At 35.9% G+C, this 19808-nt stretch overlaps 1 protein-coding gene across 4 annotated transcripts in view; it reads left to right on the top strand.

Moving 5' to 3' along the window:
- Positions 1–257: 257 nt before the first annotated feature.
- CALCRL (calcitonin receptor like receptor) overlaps positions 258–19808 on the top strand; it is a 133574-nt gene continuing 114023 nt past the window's right edge. For 3 of the 4 annotated variants that reach the window (XM_040227775.1, XM_040227774.1, XM_040227772.1), the window contains exon 1: positions 549–773. The gene's annotated coding sequence lies outside the window, so the exon portion shown is untranslated. Of the gene's footprint in view, positions 774–19808 lie in introns of all 4 variants that reach the window. The other variant, XM_040227776.1, reaches the window with a different exon arrangement.

The following is a 19808-nucleotide window of genomic DNA, read 5'->3' as shown; positions in this document are numbered from 1 at the left end:
AAAACCTGCAGGAAAGAGTTTCATCATTTAATTGTGGAAAACTGATAAGGGAATAGCTCTGATTATCAGAGGTTCAAATTAACAAGAATTAGATCACAGAACTAATTATGATGGGAAAATAGTTACTACTTTTCTGTGTTCCTCTATGAAGAAAGACACATTACATTAAAACATTCCCTTGATGCTTTGTGAAGTATAATTCAACACACACACACACACACACTCCCTAACTCCTTTAATTCTTTGAGCAGAATACTATTCAGATTTCCTTTAAACCATAGGCAGCTCTGTTTGACAAGTTCTAACAGAACTCAGTCAAGGTGAAATCCAGCCAGCTTTTGTTGCTAACAATGTGTTCATACAGCATATGATGTGTGTCTGTTCAGGCTGCTTCTCGTTCCTGTCTCAGAATAAAAAAGGACTGCTGCTTTCCTGGGGTATGCCATTTGAGAAAGAAAGTAACCTAACACTAACTGCAGGCGGGGTCAGAGTGATGTAACAGGAAGCTCTGATGTTTCCCTTCTGCTGCTGAGCACATACAATGTGACAACCCTTCCAGTCCACTCAGAACAACACTCTCTCCAGCAGGGTCACCTCCTGCCTTAGGATCACCAAGCTCTGCTCACTGGACCTCACCCTGCCTACAGGATCATACTGAAAGGCTTTCACCCTTCCCCACCTTGCCTGGGGGTACATTTCTTCTGCGGAATCTCAGAAAATCAAATTCCATCCTAAGAATAGTTCACCAAGAATTTCCTTAGGAGCTGTTCTGGGTAAGTGCATTATTCAAAATAAATATATTTATTCAGAGTAGTATTCTCAAGCCGTTTGACAATGTTTTTACTATAGAACTCAGCTAGTAACATTGAAATTATGTTTAAACAATTTTCATTTATTTCATGTGTTAGAAAAATGACAGTATATCTCCCCAAGATGTACACAATACCTGTTACTACTGCATAATATTATGTACAGTGCTATTCTAGAAAATAAATTTGGGAAGTAATGAAACATCTCTATGTATTTAAAGGCATACTTCTGAACAAATATCTTAATCAGGGAACAATGCCTTTTAAAATTAGCTCTACTATTAGCTAAGCTTAAATTTTGACAGCTGGAAAACATTTTTCCCCCACAAGAGTCTTTAAACTTTCCATATAATCACTGTTTTAAACAGGGGGGTGAGAAAATACTGATGGGGATCTTGGAGCCTCACTTACTCTGCTGTTAAACACAATGGAGAATCTAAGGAAAAGTAATAACTTTGGATTTATTATATTTGTCTTCTATTTGCCTTCTACCTCTATTTACACATACATCTCAAACTACTGAACTAAGGGAATTTTCATTGTTCGCTGTTGCCAGATGTGTTTAAATCTCTTTGACTAACCCTGAACTGTTTCCGCATGGGGTGGGCAACAAAGGAAAAAAAACAACTAAGGTTGAGAAAATGTTGGTATTAACTCTAATTTCAAAGCTTTTTATAGCTAAGAAGTAATAGAATGTGTTGCTTCCATTTGTCTGATAACCTTCTGCAAACTTTTTTGGGAGGGTGTGATATTGAGATAACAAAGAAAATAGCAAAGATTTCCCAATTGGGTATATCAGATTGTTAAAGAGAAATTAAAGTGTGTTTAAAAAAAAATAATTTCCAGGATAGAACTTACTGAAATGTTGAGATGAAACATCTGTTAATGCTTCTTTCAACAGTACAGACAATTGGACAATTTAATAAACGAGTGTCTACTTTATAAGATGTTTATATGGAGACATGACAGATTTATTGCTGAGGAAAATTAGATGTCAGATTTGGGTTCAGATTATATTGATTGACATAATTTTAGTATATTTTCATACCCAAATGAAATTACAATCTGCAAAATGTCTTTCCATGGAGAAATTCTGTACTTATTCATCCATAATAAGGCACATTAATAGTAGACCACCAACTCATTCTGAATAATTCCTTTATAAGTTTCTACTCAATTCTTCCATATATTTCTCCAAATAATGGAAACTTCAATTAAGTCTTGTTTTTGTGATTCTTTAAAAAATATTATGGCTGGTTTCCTATCTCCTGTCATTCATTAATTGTACTAAGTTCCTTGACACATTTGTGGAAATGGATATTGTTTTTGAATGTAACTTTGTAAATAGCCATTAGATAATTAGGGGAGGAAATGGAAAGAACACATTAAATGCCGAACCCAATGTCATGGGGTAGTAACAAAACCTAAAAATAGCAGTTCTTTTAGTTTATTTTCTCAGAAGGAGGTATTACATTAAATTAATATCATATTTTATAATAAGAAACTTCCTCAAATTCTCTAATCTCTAGTTGCTAACCAAAACCCCATAATTTTCTTGAATAGCTTATTTTTGGTAACAATTATAATGATTTATAATTTTTATTTTCAAATAATAGTGTGGAATATTCAGGAATGAATATTGTGGATCTTTTGGCAAAGGCTTATTATTTGAGAAAATCATTGAAAATTTGAAATAAGAATTCATATTTTTATATTCTACAGTTCGCTTTCTTTAATTGTAAGGAATATCAGAGGACTGACACATGCTTTCAGCCCTAAAGAATTAATTTATGTTTCTGGATGATATTACCCTATAAGATCATAAAATGAATGCACAGAATCTAATGTCAGTTCTAAATATATAAGATAAAATATAGAATTCAGAAATTACATGGGTAATGTGAGCTAAAATATGTTTTACCTGCAATATTTGGTTGTCTTTAAGAATATGCTTTTGGTTATTGCTACAAGTCTCCTCTTCCCCAGTATATCTTGGCACATGCCAAAATATAATTTTGTTAGATAAAATATGTACACTTTTAGAATACATAAGATCTTTCATTCACTTTGAAAAAAATGAATAACAAAATATTAAAAAGAAATCAGACTTGGGTCTGTAATTTTAAGACTATGTTAAATGAATGGCCAAGGTGTATATACTTTTCTCATTGATGATGCTTAGGATATAGTGAACTTTAAATTGCGTCAACACCTAGCATACAGATGAGAACCTTCACATTCACTTGTACACATTCTATCATTCTTTTACGCATAACAGATATTTACTTCCGTAAAAAATTCAAATAATATCAGAACAAGAAGTTTACTTTATAAGCTCTATGTTAGCATGGAAAAACTATTTGATAAACATGTATAATCTAATCAAAATTCAGTTAATAGTATTATTACATATTTCTAATTTAGATCATATCTGTAACAATTATAGCAATATTTTGTTTCCAACCTTTACCTCCATAGTTAAAATTTGAGAGTTACTTAATTTTTAAGACTTGCCTTAGTGATTGCTATAGAACAGTTAACAAAATACTTTAAAGATCAAAATATGCATTTACTATACAAAACTTGTTTAAGTATGACATTGAACACAGCTTGAAAAAAAGAATTCTGTTTTTAGAGATACCATGATAATAGTCAACATTTCAGAAAACAAATGTATTTAAAGAACATTATTTGAAGTCATTGGTTTCATTCCTTATCTTTGTTTACAATTCAGAGAAGCTTTTAACCCATAAACATAAGCTATATCATTGCAATGGTGTTACAGACACTCAAAGAGTCAAACTTGTAGCATCTGTTAGTTCTTGACTTAATCAGACTTTCAGAGAATGAACTTAAGATGGAAAGTCAGTATATACTTGTTTAAAAGATTTGTCTGTGTCTGGTTTTGAAGTCTAGGGATGCACTATAGAAATGTCCATAATTTCTTAGGAAATCTTTCCTTTTCTACCAAATTACTACTACCATGTTACTGTTGCACTATGAAATTTAGGAAAGTCTCTCATTTAATACCAGAAAATGCTCTGATGCAGTTAAATGGAAAATAAAAGTTTACCAGAGACACAGGGTCTGCCTACTAATGCTATATCTCACACACTTGCCCGTTTATTCACATTGACAACCATGCCTCCCAAATTCTTTCATCAATCCATAGTTATGCAACTCAAAGTAACTGGATAGTTTTCATACCTTAATTTTAGTTTATCTACTTATAAGTTGGTTAATAATTTTGAAGATATATAGACTTAACTAGTATAAAATTTCATAATATAGAATACATTTAATTGTAAAATTTGAAATGTAAATATTGATCTAGTGTGATTTAAGGAAAAAGAACATATGATTAGATATACGATAATTAAATCAACAAAACCCATTTAAATAATAAGATATTCTTTTATACATACTATTGTCATTCCAGCTTAAACAACTTAAACTTTCCATCCTCAATAAATCCAGATTATTATCTTTTCATATCTAATTTGAATTACAATATTGTTCATTAAATTAGATTAAATTAAGTAATCTGTATTTTTCATATTTGAGTAACTTAAAATCAAATTGTTTTTAACTTTAATGTTATTTACAAAAAATTAATAAATGGATTTTAAAGGCCCAATAAAAGTCTTCTTAATATTAAAAAATAAAATGGAATCATTGTCTGTGACAGAGTTAGGTTCTATGATTATTAGGTTACTGGTATTATTATCAAATAAGTTGCAAATACTTTACCAGAACATATTTCTTCCTTTTTTTCCCTTAAATTTCTTTACTTAAAAAAGACAGTATCATGCAAAACTAACACAACAATATATTATCACTTGCAAAAATGGTCAAAGGGGTGTATTTACTTTTAAATATAAATCAAGTTTTAATCCTTTTCTTCCTTCATGGTTTAGTTAAATGCATCATATGCTTTCTACCTTACAACCAATTAATAGGACCAAAACTCAACCCAATAGAAATCTAAATAATATTGCAGTTGTTGGATGGAGCCAATAAGAGAAATCTTATCTGTCTTAATATGGAACATATTTTTTAAATAAAAAATGTTAATATGGGATAAACTTGTGTATAAATCTGTCATTATTTCTCTATTCTGGCTTAGGTTAACTCAGACCCGATTGTGCTTCTCATAAACCAGTGACAAGAACAAGTGGTATAGTGAAATAGCAGCTAGTTAAGGTTTACAAGGTGTCTGTCCCTCTCCTTCCAGCCTAGTCAGTGGGGGGTTATTAGCATATTCATGAGCACACAGACTTGGTTTTATCAATGGAAACTAAGTAACTTTGTCTTATATCCATACACTGATTTGATACATTTTACAAATGAGTATTAGTTTGAACCCATAACCATTAGTTAACCTGACACCAATTATTATGCAGATATCTGTGCATGAACTTCAATCTTGCTTCCCTTCCAAGGATAAATTGAAGGGAAAATTGGAACTTCGCTAAGTACTAGAGAAGAATAAATAATGTGATAGCAGAAAATAAGGAGAATTAAAACTCTGGGGAAAGAATGCCAGCAAAACAAAATTGTTGATCTTTTTTTCCTCAATTGTGTTCATTTCAAATATGAGGCAAAATAGGAGACTTGTTTTTATTAGACCTAACATTAGAGTAACAGGCATAAATATTTTATTAATCAATTTACATATTTCTTTTAAAAATCATTTCAATGAAATTGTTTTGGTTTCAAATCTTTTTTTACGACATGACAGTAAACTTTATTAGCTAAGGCAAAAATATAACTTTTGTAGCTGTGCTTTAGAAATTTAGATATAGTTGTATGAAGCAATTCCCTGGAATGGAGTATGTTTTAGACCACAATCATATCATATTTAGTAAAGACATTGCTACATTTTAAATGTGTTAAACACAATTTTATTAAAGTCCCAGTTAACTAAAATATCTTGGAATTGTCAAGTTTACTTGATAAATACATATACGTATTGTCAGGTTGCTTTGCTTTCTGATCCTTGACATTATAAGATGAGGATTTGTTATTGAATGAAGGAGGCATTGATGGATTTTGTTGTTGTTTAATTGCTAAGTAGTGTCCAGCTCTTGGAACTCATGGACTGTTGCCTACCAGGCTCCTCTGTCCATGGATTTCCCAGTCTAGAATATTAGAGTGGGTAGCCATGCCCTCCTCCAGGGAATCTTCGCAACCCAGGGATTCAAATGGAGTCTTCAGCATCAGCAGGCAGTTTCTTTACTGCTGCGCCATCAGAGGACGCCTTCATTATTGGATGGATCTATCTTAATATTCTTACAGGAGAATCTGCCTCCTTTGCTGCAACCTCTAACAGGAGGATCTGCCTTCCCTGCTACAGCATTCCTTCCCAATGTCAACAGAAGGTGAACCTGTGCACACTGCATTCATACACGAGAACCCCATCTTAAAGGGTGGCTTGCTGCTACTGACTTAGTTAAATTCTTTGAGGGTTTGCTAAGTGCCATAGACATTATTAATTACTAATGTATAAACTCCTTTAATCTTCCCTCAAAGCCCTGGAAATATTATCCTTGTTTGCACGTATGAAGCTCATAAACTAAAGCACAGAGCTCCTAAGTAATGTGCCCAAGTTCATACAGTTATCAACTGGCAAAACAAGGCCTTGAATCCTGACTCATGCTCTGAACAACTCTGCTTCCCTCTTCAACTGGTGATTGCTACCATGTCATCCCTAGTGTAAAGGGATGCTGTTCCTAGAATCTTAGCTTAAGTGTAGTTAGTTAGTTAGCTCAGTCTCTCAGTGTTGTCCGACTCTTTCCAACGCCATGTACTGCAGCATACCAGGCTTTCCTGTCCATCACCAACTCCTGGAGCTTACTCAAACTCATGTCAATTGAGTCGGTGTTGCCATCCAACCATCTCATCCTCTGTCATGCCCTTCACCTCCTGCCTTCAATCTTTCCCAGGGTCAGAGTCTTTTCAAATGAGTCAGCTTTTCGCATCAGGTGGCCAAAGTGTTGGAGTTTCAGCTTCAACATCAGTCTTTCCAATGAACACCCAGGACTGATCTCCCTTAGGATGGACTCATTGGATCTACCTGCAGTCCAAGGGACTCTCAAGAGTCTTTACCAACACCACAGTTCAAAAGCATCAATTCTTCGGCACTCAGCTTTCTTTATAGTTCAACTCTCACATGCATACATGACTACTGGAAAAACCATCACCTTGACTAGATGGACATTTGTTGATAAAGTAATGTCTCTGCTTATTAATATGCTGTCTAGGTTCCTTTCAAGGAGTAAGCGTCTTTTAATTTCATGGCTGCAGTCCCCATCTGCAGTGATTTTGGAGCTCCAAAAAATAAAGTCAGCTACTGTTTCCACTGTTTACCCATCTATTTGCCATGATGTGATGGGACTGAATGCCATGATCTTAGTTTTCTGAATGTTGAGCTTTAAGCCAACTTTTTCACTCTCCTCCTTCACTTTGATCAAGAGGCTCTTTAGTTCCTCTTCACTTTCTGCCATAAGGGTGTTGTCATCTGCATATCTGAGGTTATTGATATTTCTCCGGCAATCTTGATTCCAGCTTATGCTTCATCCATCCCAGCGTTTCTCATGATGTACTCTGAATATAAGTTAAATAAGCAGGGTGACAATATACAGCCTTGACGTACTCCTTTTCCTATTTGGAACCAGTCTGTTATTCCATGTCCAGTTCTAAGTGTTGCTTCCTGACCTGCATACAGATTTCTCAAGAGGCAGGTCAGGTGGTCTGGTATTCCCATCTCTTTCAGAATTTTCCACAGTTTATTGTGATCCACACAGTCAAAGGCTTTGGCATAATCAATAAAGCAGAAATAGATGTTTTTCTGGAAGTCTCTTGATTTGTTGATGTTTCAGTGAATGTTCCCAATTTGATTTCTGGTTCCTCTGCCTTTTCTAAAACCAGCTTAAACATCTGGAAGTTCACGGTTCACGTATTGCTGAAGCCTGGCTTGGAGAATTTTGAGCATTACTTTACTAGCATGTGAGATGAGTGCAAGTGTGTGGTAGTTGAGCATTCTTTGGCATTGCCTTTCTTTGGAATTGGAATGAAAACTGACCTTTTCCAGTCCTGTGGCCAGTTCTGAGTTTTCCAAATTTGCTGACATATTGAATGTAGCACTTTCACAGCAGCATCTTTTAGGATTTTAAACAGCTCAACTGGAATTCCATCACCTCCACTAGCTTTGTTCATAGAGATGCTTCCTAAGGCCCACTTGATTACACATTCCAGGATGTCTGGCTCTAGGTGAGTGATCACACCATAGTGAATATCTGGCCGTGAGGATCTTTTTTGTATAGTTCTTCTCTGTATTCTTGCCACCTCTTAATATCTTCTGTTTCTGTTAGGTCCATACCATTTCTGTCCTTTATTGTGCCCATCTTTGCATGAAATGTTGCCTTGGTATCTCTAATTTTCTTGAAGAGATCTCTAGTCTTTCCCATTCTGTTCTTTTCCTCTATTTCTTTTCTTTGATTGCTGAGGAACGTTTTTTATCTCTCCTTGCTATTCTTTGGAACTCTGCATTGAAATGGGTATATCTTTCCTTTTCTCTTTTGCCATTTGCTTCTCTTCTTTTCACTGCTATTTGTAAGGCCTCCTCAGACAGCCATTTTGCTTTTTGCATTTCTTTTCCATGGGGATGGGCTTGATCCCTGTCTGCTGTACAATGTTACAAACCTCCATCCATAGTTCATCAGGTACTCTATCAGATCTAGGCCCTTCAATCTATTTCTCACTTCCACTGTATAATCATAAGGAATTTGATCTAGGTCATACATGAATAGTCCAGTGGTTTTTCCACTTTCTTCAATTTCAGTCTGAATTTAGCAATAAGGAGTTCATGATCTGAGCCAAAGTCAGCTTCTGGTCTTGTTTTTGCTGACTATGTAGAGCTTCTCCATCTATGGCTGCAAAGAATATAATCAATCTGATTTCAGAGTTGGCCATCTGGTTATGTCCATGTGTAGAATCTTCTCTTGTGTTGTTGGAAGAGGGTATTTGCTATGACCAGTGCGCTCTCTTGGCAGAACTCTATTAGCCTTTGCCCTGCTTCATTCTGCACTCCAAGGCCAAGTTTGCCTGTTATTCCAGGTATTTCTTGACTTCCTACTTTTGCATTCCAGTCCTCTGTAATGAAAAGAACATCTTTTTTGGGTGTTAGTTCTAAAAGATTTTGTAGATCTTCATAGAACTGTTCAACAGCTTCTTCAGCACTACTGGTCGGGGCATAGACTTGGATTACCATGATATTGAGTGGTTTGCCTTGGAAATGAACAGAGATACTTCTGTTATTTTTGAGATTGCATCCAAGTACTGCATTTTGGACTCTTGTTCACTGCGATGGCTACTCCATTTCTTCTAAGGGATTCCATGGACCTAATATTCTAGGTTCCTATACAATATTGCTCTCTACAGCATCAGACCTACTTCCATCACCAGTCATATCCACAACTGGAGTGTTGTTTTTATTGAGGCTTTGTCTCTTCATTCTTCATGGAGTTTTTTTCTCCACTGATCTCCCATAGCATTTTGGACACCTACCAGCCTGGGGAATTCATCTTTCACTGTCCTATCTTTTTGCCTTTTTATGCTGTTCATAGTGTTCTCAAGGCAAGAATACTGAAGTGGTTTGCGTCCCCTTCTCCAGGGGACCATGTTTTGTCAGAACTCTCCATCACGACCTGTCCATCTTGGGTGGCCCTTCATGGCATGGCTCACAGCCTCACTGAGTTAGACTAGGCTAGGATCCATGTGATAAATTTGGTTAGTTTTCTGTGACTGTGGTTTTCATTTTGTCTGCCCTCTAACGGAGAAGGATAAGAGACTTATGGAAGCTTCCTGATGGGAGAGACTGACTGAGGGGGAAACTGGGTCTTGTTCTGATGAGAGGAGCCATGGTCCATAAATCTTTAATCCTATTTTTTTTGCTGATGGGCACGGCTGTGTTCCCTCCCTGTTGTTTGTCCCGGGGCCGAACTATGGTGGAGGTAATGAAGATAATGAGGACCTTCTTCAAAAAATCCCATGCAAGCACTGCCACACTCAGTACCTCTGACCCTATAGCACACCACTGTCAACCCATATTAAGTGTAGAGTGCATTTAAATTCTTTCAAAACAGTGATGGAGTAAATAACCTTAGCTTTCCAGGTTACTCCATGAGTTTAATTTTCTTTTTTATTTACCACCTTTATCAGTTGCAAAAAATAAAAAGCTACAATATCAGTTAAAATATGAGCCACATTACAGATGTGAAGCTTAGTGGACTCTGGCTTTAGGTTACTCACGTATGAACCCAAACTTCACCACTACTTAATTCCCTTTTGTGTCAAATGGAAGTGATAATCATACTGCTTTAAAAGGTTTTGTTAGGAATCCAAGAAACATTCATTGAAAATGTTTAGCACAGCCCTTGGCACTTAGTAGGTATTCAACACGTTTTAATGCTCATCATAAATTTTTTGTGAACAAGAGGAAATAACTGAGGATATAACTTGTGTCTCTGCAAAAGCTTATTTCAATCAACTTACAGAGAATTAGAATACAGCCCCTTCATAGGATAGGGAGAGTGACCAAGAGTGATTTGTAATGTTTTTAGACTAATCACACTTTTGTAATCATATAATATATGCCAGAACTGAATACAACTGACATTGCTAACCACCATTTCTACAAAGTTTGAGCACTTTAAAGGGATCTTCATGCTAATTATTTTAAATGTATATTATATATAAATCATTGTTTTTTTCTTTCTTTTACATATGAAGTCCAATGAAGTAAACAGTGTTCCCAAAATCAAATGGTCATCATTGACAAAGCTCTGGTTTTTACATATGTCTACTGTGATCCTGAATCCTAACTATTTTGTTGAACTTCTGTGTATTAGGTTTTATTAGATCTATTATTACAAATGTTGCACAAAGTTGAATAACAATAATGATCCACCAGATCCAGTTTCTTCTAACTTGATAATACAAATAAATTTAATCACGTTACTTATGTGGACTTTGTGAAATATGCTACGTTAGATATAAATCTAGATGTCTGTCAAGAAATTTTTAGTTTTGACTACTTATAGAAGCTGTAGAAATTCAAAATTTAATGAACATTTAGAAAGATCAAATTAAACGTCATTTGTAGAACTCCAAGTTTCTGGTGGTTATTTATTTTTAAAAAATGTCTTTATTGAAGGGCCTTTTATTGCTGTTTAATGGTACCCACTTTATTATCTTATGTATTATATTTCAGAAATATGATGAAAGAATACGTGTAAAATAAGATTGTTAACATTCATTTAGGTTTTAGTTTAAATTAATTTATTCTGTTTTTGAATATTATATGATATATAACCCACCTTGAGAATATAATGAAAACTACAAACTCTTTCTCCTGTACAAAACCAACTAATCTATATTCATAAGATAAATGTCATAGAGGCTCACATTTTGCATATAGCTGTGTGAGTTTCAAGTGACCTGCCTTTTTGATGGATCCAGTAAGAGTTTTGGATCGCATTTATGAAACTTGCTAATTAATTCAAATGACAACTTTTCTTCTAGAATGAAGTAAATTATATGTATATATTTTTCATATACCTCAGATGCATTTATAAGTACCTACAAACTTAAAAAATGAGAAACACAAATGGTCTATAAGATTACTTTCATCAACTAGAGCACAGTGCTGCATGAAAAACTGCTCTGGGAAAAACTACACAGCAGTAGAATCTGCAATTGGTAATTCCCTGTCCTCTCTCCCTTTTCCTTTCACTGTTCCTATACCTACACCTGCACCTGCCTAATCCTCACCCTTGTCTAAACCAAACACTCAGCAGCTACTTTCTGGCCGCAGATGGTCAAGTTCAGTTCAGTTCAGTCGCTCAGTCGTGACTGACTCTTTGTGACCCCATGAATTGCATCACACCAGGCCTCCCTGTTCATCACCAACTCCCAGAGTTCACTCAGACTCACGTCCATCGAGTTCGTGATGCCATCCACCCATCTCATCCTCTGTTGTCCCCTTCTCCTCCTGCCTCCAATCCCTCCCAGCATCAGAGTCTTTTCCAATGAGTCAACTCTTCTCATGAGGTGTCCAAAGTACTGGAGTTTCAGCTTTAGCATCATTCCTTCCAAAGAAATCCCAGGGCTGATCTCCTTCAGAATGGACTGGTTGGATTTCCTTGCAGTCCAAGGGACTCTCAAGAGTCTTCTCCAACACCACAGTTCAAAAGCATCAATTCTTCAGTGCTCAGCCTTCTTCACAGTCCAACTCTCACATCCATACATGACCACTGGAAAAACCATAGCCTTGACTAGAAGGACCTTAGTCGGCAAAGTAATGTCTCTGCTTTTGAATATGCTATCTAGGTTGGTCATAACTTTTCTTCCAAGGAGGAAGCGTCTATTAATTTTATGACTGCAGTCACCATCTGCAGTGATTTTGGAGCCCCCCAAAATAAAGTCTGCCACTGTTTCCACTGTTTCCCCATCTATTTCCCATGAAGTGATGGGACTGGATGCCATGATCTTAGTTTTCTGAATGTTGAGCTTTAAGCCAACTTTGTTGCTCTCCTCTTTCACTTTCATCAAGAGGCTTTTTAGCTCCTCTTCACTTTCTGCCATAAGGGTGGTGTCATCTGCATATCTGAGGTTATTGATATTTCTCCTGGCAATCTTGATTCCAGCCTGTGTTTCTTCCAGTCCAGCGTTTCTCATGATGTACTCTGCATAGAAGTTAAATAAGCAGGGTGACAATATGCAGCCTTGACGTACTCCTTTTCCTATTTGGAACCAGTCTGTTGTTCCATGTCCAGTTCGAACTGTTGCTTCCTGATCTGCATATAGGTTTCTCAAGAGCCAGGTTAGGTGGTCTGGTATTCCCATCTCGTTCAGAATTTCCCACAGTTTATTGTGATCCACACAGTCAAAGGCTTTGGCATAGTCAATAAAGCAGAAATAGATGTGTTTCTGGAACTCTCTTGCTTTTTCCATGATCCAGCGGATGTTGGCAACCAGGATCTCTGTTTCCTCTGCCTTTTCTAAAACCAGCTTGAACATCAGGAAGTTCACGGTTCATGTATTGCTGAAGCCTGGCTTGGAGAATTTTGAGCATTACTTTACTAGCATGTGAGATGAGTGCAATTGTGTGGTAGTTTGAGCATTCTTCAAGAGAAGCATGGAAAAAAATCTTGAAGAATATTTTTTTCTTCTTTAGGAAACCTCAATATTTACTCTTAAAGCCTTCAAATGATTGGAAGGCTTTATCACATATATTATCAAGGGTCATCTGCTTTACTTAAAATTGACTGATGGTAGATGTTAATCACATCTACAAAATAATTTCACAGCAACATCTAGATTAGTTGTGATTAGTTGTTTGATTGATCAAACAACTGGGCACCATAGCCTAGCCAAGTTAACACATAAAATAACCATAATAACTACTTAGGGGGATTCATCTATATTTGCACTTTTTTCTCCATAATGATTTAGATTTTTATATTTGGCAAGTTCTTCAAAAATTCCTTCTGGAATGATAACTGGAACTATAGTGAATTTGCTAGTTAAATTGACAAGAACTGACATCTTAATGTCATCCAACCATGAGCATGGTATATATTCTCTAGTTATTCAGGACTTTTTCTAGAGGGATGATAGGGGCAGTCTAGTGTGGTTTAAATGTATGTTGAGGATATATTTAAAGGAAATATAATACACATTATTATAATATGAAAATATTTTTATTATAAATGGGAGACATTAAAGAGATATGACATGATATAAAGTTTCCACATTTTAAGAAAAAGAAACATACCCATAGGACCTTCCCAAATTACTCTTCCTCTTATCAAGTTAAAATATGTTCTCACTGCAATGTATTTTATTTGTGGAAATTTCTGTTCACACCAGAATTTAATCTAGTCAGAGGATAGCTGTGGTTTAACTCAGTGACTGTGCCATTATTGCTATTAAGGGTGCTAGGCTTAAATAGCATGATCTTCAGTTTTGCAAGCATCCATGATATGCCAGGCCCTATGTTAGGGGTTAAAGGTGAGCAAGACAAGACCCAGGGTCTGGACAACATCAGCTCCACTTCAGCACAGTGTAAGACAGCACGGACTAAAGAACCTATTAACTCTTAATCTGTACTGCTGGCTGTCACTCCATTTTTCATCTTGTCCCAAGATCAGGACCGATGCTTTAACTAGGATGTTTTCTAAAATGATAAAAGCTGATGAGTCAGATATATTCTGACATATATTTGTGAGTCAGACTTCTATAAATCTGCCTCTGCATATATTTATTATATTTAAGAAACCTTGGATTATAGATTAGAAGAAAAAACCCTGTAATAAGGGATAATCTAATGGATTCTACTTGGCTCACAATTGTATGTGCTTTGATATTCTGAAATATTTTCTTACAGCTCTGATGTAACTTTGACATTTTATATTTTAACAGAAAGATTTCCTTGCATCTAAATCCACCCAAACTATCATGGTTGTGTAACAGAAATTGTTCATTTTTTTTTAAGCACAGTAAACAATGTGCTTAAAGAAAGTGATATCATTAGGAATAAAGCTTTGAAGAATGTTTGGGCTCATTAATTTGAATAGGAAATTCTTCAAATGAGATATAAACAAGGTTTAAGGTCTAGAACGAACTGGCAGGGGTGAAATCCATAAAATAATTTTCCTAAATATTGTTTAATATTTTAATTAATTGGATTCTTCACATGAATTAACTTCCTTAATTATACAGTTAAAAAGGATTTCCCATACTGTGTTTCATGTTATCAGTTCAAAGATTATTAGAATTCTAAGTCTTTTGATAACAAAATTAATATTTTTCCATATTTAATGAAGCAGATTCCATCCTACTTCCTTCAGAATAAATATACCAAATCAAAGAGCTTATATTAGAGTTTTTGTGAAAGTTAGACATCCTTCAAAAATTCACTAATTGTGTAAATTTTCAGGTTAACCCCGAAAGCTCACAGTTCACAAAATTCTCAACTGTCACAAGTCTAGTACCACAAGAGATTATGTATTTAAGGCTACAAAATCTCAATTTTCTCAGTTATAGTACCATACAGACCATAAAAGACTACATGTTCAAACCTTTCAATGTTGCATGTAGTTTCTGATGCTAGAAGCCAGAATAAGATAAATAAATTTAGTTTATGGGATCCAAACTTAGAAGCAGGAGATTCCAGCTCAGTGTGTCCTCAGAGGGTTTCATTAAGTGTAGCTATGATGTAGGTCTTGAAATAGCATGTGCTCTTAAAAAGAAAAGTTAGATTTTTTTACACTGAGACAACACCCTGCTCCTAATTACTCAAAACCATTAAATCATTTTTCCCACACACTGGTCCTTTTTTCTTCCACACATAGTTGCATAATTTTATATCATGTGAGAGAAATAGTCTGTAAATGCAATATGTAAGCTTTTCTATCTGGAGAGCTATCACAGTATATCAATTTCAATTTGAATAACTCTTCGGAATTAACATTTGTGGTAAAAAAAAACAAAGATCAGGGACTTCCCTGGCAGTCCAGGGGTTAAGACACTGTACTTCCAATGTAGGGGGCACAGATTCAGTCACTGGTTGGGGAACTAAGATCCTGCAAGCCACATAGTGTGGCCGATAATAAAACAAAGATCATTGTGTATCATATTACTTTATTGATATAAAATTATAATAAAAATTAATGAAGGGATATTTATTTGAATGAATTAATTGAGTAACTTTCTATTAATGTTTATTATGCCTCCTTTTCTCTACTCTTCATTACATATGCATCATTATAGCACCTGAATATGAAAACAAAACACTAATTGTTCTTATTTGTGGGCCTATAGTTCCTAGAGTCTGTATTTTAACAGCTCTTTTTTCTTTTATTGAGTCCTTTACCTCTAAACAAGTTGATTTCTTTGCTAGTACTTCTGATATCAACTTGTGTAAGTTTAAGGGAAGGTCAACACATTAAGATAAGATTAAATTTTATCTGAGTTCCTTTTATGGAGCATAGAATACTTTTCCCTCAGATATCCATATGCATGCCTAAGTCTGTCTCCTCTCTGTAGTCTTTGCTCAGATAAAAGCTGTTCTTTGGGGCTTAAGCTAATCACTATTTAAAATAAACCTACACCTATACCTACACCCCTTCCCCAGTGGCTCAGATGGTAAAGAATCTGCCTGCAATATAGAAGACTGGGATTCAATCCCTTGGTCTGGAAGATCCCTTTGGGAGGGCATGGCAACTCACTCCAGTATTTTTGCCTGAAGAATCCCATGGACACTGGAGCCTGTGGGCTACAATCCATGGGTTCCCAAAAGTTGGACAGGAGTGAGTGACTGACACTACAACACTGCACACCACTACAACCCTATTGTTCATCTTTCTTTACCTATTTTAGCATGTCCTTGCTTTTTTACTATAAAATCAATCACCTGGCAACAAAGCATGTATTATATTTACATATTTTCTGTTATTATTTATGTTCTCTCCATACTAACTCCTAAGCTCTATAAGTACGGCACTTTTATTTTTTTTCCCACTGATACCTAGCACCTAGATAAGTGTCTACATTAGTAGGTGCTTAAAAACTGTTTAATAAATAATTAAATGAATGAATGTTTCTTTCTACCAGTCTCCACAGAAAACTTGATAGTGACTCTGTGATTTTGCATGCAGTACACAACAGATATCAGAGCTGAAATTCTGAAGACGTTAGTCACTACATATTGCCAAAGAGAAAATATTCAGAAACTAATTACTGTCTTATTATTCTTAGGTCAACCTAATATTTACCCCTTTACTGTCATTATAAAGAAAGATAAATTAATAAAGATTCTTTCGTTAATGTGTTCAGGTTTCACTGAATTCCAAGGCATGACCTTTCAAACTGGGGTAAATGAGAAGGCTGCTCAGTGTTTTAACACAGCATGTTGAAGCATTTCCCTAAATGGCCAAACAATGGTTGAAATTGGCAGAATTTCTTGTTGAAACTGGCAGACTTGCCCACTGTTGCCTCCCAACAAAAGTCTTCCTCCATTACTTGTTGCCTTTTTGGACAATAGCACTAAAATGTCTATAGAAGGAGAAAAAGAACACTTAGTGGTGAAATTGAAAGAAAGTAAATTAAGCTTATAAAAAAGCATATAGGGTAGAATACAAACTCTGTTTGATTGTAAAAAAATTATACATCTCTATAATAATTAATGAGTTACATATTTCTATATCTGTAATTTCTCAAGCTTTTAAGTATTGATTTATAAATATTGAAAGATAATTCTAAAAAGGAGTGCCAAGTGTCAATGTCCTTTCATCATTGTATAGTTCTACAAGTTTTCTAAACTTAAAGCTAAAGGACTATTTTATAAATTAAAATATATAATTGTCACTAAATAATAGCATGATTTGTTTCAAAGCTCATGATAAATTTTCACAAACTATATCTTCCTAAAGTCATAAATTTTAACGATTCTTTTCTATTTAGATTCTCCAAGGGTTTATGTCCATAGTATTCAGAAAAAAAATATGTATGTGTATCAGTTCAGTTCAGTTCAGTCGCTCAGTCGTGTCCGACTCTTTGCGACCTCATGAATCGCAGCACGCCAGGCCTCCCTGTCCGTCACCGTCTCCCGGAGTTCACTCGGACTCCCGTCCGTCGAGTCGGTGATGCCATCCAGCCATCTCATCCTCACTCGTCCCCTTCTCCTCCTGCCCCCAATCCCTCCCTATGAATGTGTCAAGGCTGTGACTTCCCTGGTGGTTCAGGTGGTAAGGAATCTGCTTACGATGCAGGCGGCCTGAGTTCAATCCCTGGGGCAGGAAGATCCTCTGGAGAAGGAAATGACAACCTACTCCAGTATTCTTGCCTGAGAAATTCTATGAATAGAGGAGCCTGGTGGGTTACAGTTCATGGGGTCACAAAGAGTCAGATATGACTGAACGACTAACACTATTTACACTTGTCAAGGCTGTAATTTTACTGTTCTTCAACATATCTTGTACGACTGGATTTTAAACCACATACTAGTTTGTATTAAACAACTCTATGTACTCAATGGAGTATTGCTCAAAACATAAAAGTAAGCTATGAAATGGGTTCTTTAAGTCCTTTTGAACTTTCTAACTCTTGTTGTTGTTCAGTCACTCAGTCATGTCTGACTCTGTGACCCGAGGGACTGCAGCATTCTAGGCTTCCCCGTCCTTCACTATTTCCCGGAGTTTGCTTAAGCTCACGGCTATTGAGTCAATGATGCCATTCAGCCGTCTGATCCTCTGTTGTCCCCTTCTCCTGCCTTCAGTCTTTCCCAGCATCAAGGTCTTTTCCAATGAGTCAGCTCTTCGCGTTGTTAGGTAGCCAAAGTATTGGAGCTTCAACATCAATCCTTCCAATGAGTGTTGTGTTAGTAGCTCTGTTGTGTCCAACTCTTTGCGACCCCATGGACTATAGCCCGCTAGACTCCTCTGTCCATGGGATTCTCCAGGCAAAAATACTGGAGTGGGTACCCATTCCCTTCACCAGCAACTCTTCCCAACTCAGAGATTGAACCCAGGTCTTCTGCATTGCAAGCAGATTCTTTACCATCTAAGCCACCAGGAAACCCTCTTCCAATGAATATTCATGGTTGATTTCCTTTAGGGTTGACTTGTTTGATCTCCTTGTTGTCCAAGGGACTTTCAAGACTCTTCTCCAGCACCATGGTTGGAAGGCATCAGTTCTTCGGTGTTGCACCTTTTTTATTGTCCAGCTCTCATATCCATACATGAGTACTGGAAAAACCATAGCTTTGACTATATGGATCTTCATCAGCCAAGTAATTTCTCTGCTTTTTAAAATGCTATCTAGGTTTGTCATAGCTTTTCTTCCAAGGAGCAAGCATCTTTCTGGCTTTAATGTGGTGTTATCAAAGGGATTTCCCAGGTGGTGCAGAGGTAAAGAATCAGCTCGCCCATGCAGGACACACAAGAGACTTGGGTTCCATCCCTCAGTCAGGAGGATCCTCTGGAGAAGAAAATGGCAACTCACTCCTGTTTTCTTTCCTGGGAAGTCCTATGGACAGAGGAACCTGGTGGGGTTGCAAAGAGGCAGTCACAGCTGAGCATGCAAACACCAACTTATAATAAAGTTACTATTATAAAACATAAATAATAATAATGGCCTAACAAAAAATTGTATTTTGTTTTAGAATTAGTCTATATTCATTCTGATATGTTTACATATATATGATATGTTTATATATAATGTAGTCTCTTGCATGACAGGCAGATTCTTTACCATCTGAGCCACCAGGGAAGCTCCATATATAATGTGACAATCCAATATTCTACAATATATTTTCTTTTTTCCCAAGTAGCTTGGAATAAACAATAACAATAATAAAAGCTGAAACCAAAAATAATTTTTAAAAGACCAAAATGTGACAATTACTAATCAAGAAGGGCTTGATGCAATGGTAGAAAGGGCAGTTAAACTTTACCTAATAATAGAATAAGAGAATTTTCAGTTCAGGTACTTGGCATATAAAATTGGAGTGCAAAAATAACGGATTTCTCACAGTGAGCAGAGACACCACACTTTCTCAAGCTAGAATCATGCCCTACAATGAAAAATGGGTACTCCCAGTAGTGCTGTTCAGCAAAAGGCAATGCCAAAATATTTGTTTACTCTCATTTAGATTCAGCAGAGGTACCATGTATTTCTGAGACCCTTTTCTAATAAAGTGCTGCTTGTAGAATGAAAAAGCTGTTTGGAAGCCTGAATAGTTGTCTAATACTAAAATAAGTCTTAAAAAAATTGCTGTCAACTTAAAATAATTTCTCCAATTATTATAATTGTCTCTTTATTGCATATTGGATTTAAGGGTACAGGCCAAAAATTCATTATCAGTTTTAGCAGTTCTTCAGCTCTTACATATGCTGGATCTCGTTGACTCTGTTAAGTGTCTCTTTTCTAGAGGTA

Source organism: Oryx dammah, unplaced genomic scaffold, assembly GCF_014754425.2.
Source record: "Oryx dammah isolate SB20612 unplaced genomic scaffold, SCBI_Odam_1.1 HiC_scaffold_27, whole genome shotgun sequence".
Lineage (NCBI taxonomy): Eukaryota > Metazoa > Chordata > Mammalia > Artiodactyla > Bovidae > Oryx > Oryx dammah.
The sequence above is the reverse complement of the archived record's forward strand: the minus strand, read 5'-3'. Positions and strand labels throughout refer to the sequence as shown.